Source organism: Salvelinus alpinus, chromosome 28, assembly GCF_045679555.1.
Source record: "Salvelinus alpinus chromosome 28, SLU_Salpinus.1, whole genome shotgun sequence".
Lineage (NCBI taxonomy): Eukaryota > Metazoa > Chordata > Actinopteri > Salmoniformes > Salmonidae > Salvelinus > Salvelinus alpinus.
In genome coordinates, this window is record NC_092113.1 from 24280358 (window position 1) to 24284147 (window position 3790).

Sequence of the window (3790 nt, forward strand, 5' to 3'; positions counted from 1 at the left end):
TTGAGTCAATAAGTATTGAACCTCATTGTTATTTTAAGCCTAAATAAGTTCAGGAGTACAATTTTGCTTAACAAGTCACATAATGAGTTGCATGGACTCTGTGTGCAATAATAGTGTTGAACGGGATTTTTTAATGACTACTAAATCTCTGTACGCCACACATACAATTGTCTGTAAGGTCCCTCAGTCGAGCATTTCAGTGAATTTCAAACACAGATTGAACCACAAAGACCAGGGAGGTTTTCCAATGCCTTGCAAAGAAGGGCAACTATTGGTAGATGGGTAAAACATGTAAAAGCAGACATTGCATATCCATTTGAGCATGGTGAAGTTATACATTACACTTCGGATGGTGTATCAATACACCCAGTCACTACAAAGATACAGGCGTCCTTCCTAACTCAGTTGCTGGAGACGAAGGAAACCGCTCAGGGATTTCACCATGAGGTCAATTGTGACTTTAAAACAGTTACAGAGTTCAATGGCCGTGATAGAAGAAAACTGAGGGTGGATCAACATTGTCATTTCTACACAATACTAACCTAAATGTCAGAGTGAAAAGAAGGAATTATATTCCAAAACATACATGCTGTTTGCAATAATGCACGAAAGTAAACTGGAAAAAATGAGGCAAAGAAATGAACTTTACGTCTTGAATACAAAGTGTTATGTTTAGGGCAAATCCAACACAACACATCACTAAGTACCACTATTCATATTTTCAACATAGTGGTGGCTGCATCATGTTATAGGTATGCTTGTCATCGGCAAGGAGTAGGGAGTTTTTTAGGATACAAATAAATGGAATAGACCTAAGCACAGACAAAATCCAAGAGAAAAACCTGGTTCAGTCTGCTTTCCAACAGACACTGGGAGACAAATTCAATTTTTCTGCAGGATAATATTCTAAATCACAAGGCCAAATATACACTGGAGTTGCTGAAAAAGACGACATTGAATGTTAGGCCTAGTTACAGATTTGACTTAAATCGGCTTAAATCTATTGCAAAACTTGAAAATGGCTGTCTAGCAATGATAAACAACCAACTGGACAGAACTTGAAGAATTTGTCAAGAATAATATGCACATATTGTACAATCCAGCTATGCAAAGCTCTTAGAGACTTACCCAAAAAGGCTTACAGCTGTAATCGCTCCCAAAGGTGATTCTAACATGTATTGACTCAGGGGTTTGAATACTTTCTAATCAAGAGATATTAGTATTTTATTTCATTGTTTTACAAATGTTACAATTTTTCTTAGACTTTGACATTACAGTTTTTTGTGATGATAATACACTGCTCAAAAAAATAAAGGGAACACTTAAACAACACAATTTAACTCCAAGTCAATCACACTTCTGTGAAATCAAACTGTCCACTTAGGAAGCAACACTGATTGACAATACATTTCACATGCTGTTGTGCAAATGGAATAGACAAAAGGTGGAAATTATAGGCAATTAGCAAGATTATTAGCAAGCACCCTCAATAAAGGAGTGGTTCTGCAGTTCTGTGGTTCTGCAGGTGGTGACCACAGACCACTTCTCAGTTCCTATGCTTCCTGGCTGATGTTTTGGTCACTTTTGAATGCTGGCGGTGCTTTCACTCTAGTGGTAGCATGAGACGGAGTCTACAACCCACACAAGTGGCTCAGGTAGTGCAGCTCATCCAGGATGGCACATCAATGCGAGCTGTGGCAAGAAGGTTTGCTGTGTCTGTCAGCGTAGTGTCCAGAGCATGGAGGCGCTACCAGGAGACAGGCCAGTACATCAGGAGACGTGGAGGAGGCCGTAGGAGGGCAACAACCCAGCAGCAGGACCGCTACCTCCGCCTTTGCGCAAGGAGGAGCAGGTGGAGCACTGCCAGAGCCCTGCAAAATGACCTCCAGCAGGCCACAAATGTGCATGTGTCTGCTCAAACGGTCAGAAGCAGACTCCATGAGGGTGGTATGAGGGCCCGACGTCCACAGGTGGGGGTTGTGCTTACAGCCCAACACCGTGCAGGACGTTTGGCATTTGCCAGAGAACACCAAGATTGGCAAATTCGCCACTGGCGCCCTGTGCTCTTCACAGATGAAAGCAGATTCACACTGAGCACATGTGACAGACGTGACAGAGTCTGGAGACGCCGTGGAGAACGTTCTGCTGCCTGCAACATCCTCCAGCATGACCGGTTTGGCAGTGGGTCAGTCATGGTGTGGGGTGGCATTTCTTTGGGGGGGGGGGGGGCCCTCCATGTGCTCGCCAGAGGTAGCCTGACTGCCATTAGGTACCGAGATGAGATCCTCAGACCCCTTGTGAGACCATATGCTGGTGCGGTTGGCCCTGGGTTCCTCCTAATGCAAGACAATGCTAGACCTCATGTGGCTGGAGTGTGTCAGCAGTTCCTGCAAGAGGAAGGCATTGATGCTATGGACTGGCCCGCCCGTTCCCCAGACCTGAATCCAATTGAGCACATCTGGGACATCATGTCTCGCTCCATCCACCAACGCCACGTTGCACCACAGACTGTCCAGGAGTTGGCGGATGCTTTAGTCCAGGTCTGGGAGGAGATCCCTCAGGAGACCATCCGCCACCTCATCAGGAGCATGCCCAGGCGTTATAGGGAGGTCATACAGGCACGTGGAGGCCACACACACTACTGAGCCTCATTTTGACTTGTTTTAAGGACATTACATCAAAGTTGGATCAGCCTGTAGTGTGGTTTTCCACTTTAATTTTGAGTGTGACTCCAAATCCAGACCTCCATGGGTTGATAAATTTGATTTACATTGATCATTTTTGTGTGATTTTGTTGTCAGCACATTCAACTATGTAAAGAAAAAAGTATTTAATAAGAATATTTCATTCATTCAGATCTAGGATGTGTTATTTTAGTGTTCCCTTTATTTTTTTGAGCAGTGTAGCTTACTTACTTGTGTTTTTATTGTTTTTATTTCTCGTGTTTTTGTTCTACTTTGAGACAAGGATATCCCTGCCGGCCAAACCCTCCCTAACCCGGACGACACTGGGCCAATTGTGCGTCACCCCATGAGCCTCCCGGTCGCGGCCGGCTGCGGCAGAGCCTGTGCTTGAACCCAGAATCTCTGGCGGCACAGCCTTAGACCACTGCGCCACCCGGGAGGCCATCATCTGCTCATTTATTCTGCTAAATTGTAATTACTTCGCTACTATGGCCTATTTATTGCCTTACCTCCTCACGCCATTTGCACACACTGTATATATACTTTTTTATATTGTGTTGACTGTACGCTTGTTTATTCCATGTGAAATTCTGTGTTTGTTTGTGTTGCACTGCTTTGCTTTATCTTGGCCAGGTCGCAGTTGTAAATGAGAACTTGTTCTCAACTAGCTAACCTGGTTAAAGGTGAAATAAAAAATATCACATTCATTTGTATACAGGCTAACCTCTGTATAGCCTACATGAAGTTGGTTCCTTTTTCAGTCATGTCTTTGGTCACATTCGTGTGGGTCAAACAAAAACACCATAATTACTTGACAAAAGTAATCCGCTCGAACGCGCCCATTGTATCATTCCATGCTTGACAATAACACATTTTGTGTACGACAAATTTGCCAACCCTTCCTCCCACGACCACTCCACCACCACTGTGCCTACATTAGTTTAGATTCTAATGTCAAAATATGTACACCAATATTTGGCTCAAAGTGAGCCAAAAATAAAGTACTTGTACAATGTTTGTATGTAATATTTGTTGATGCTGCTGATCGTGATTTGCCTTTCATTTGAAATGTTTGAAACCCTTGTTTGTTTGTTACGCCATTAATT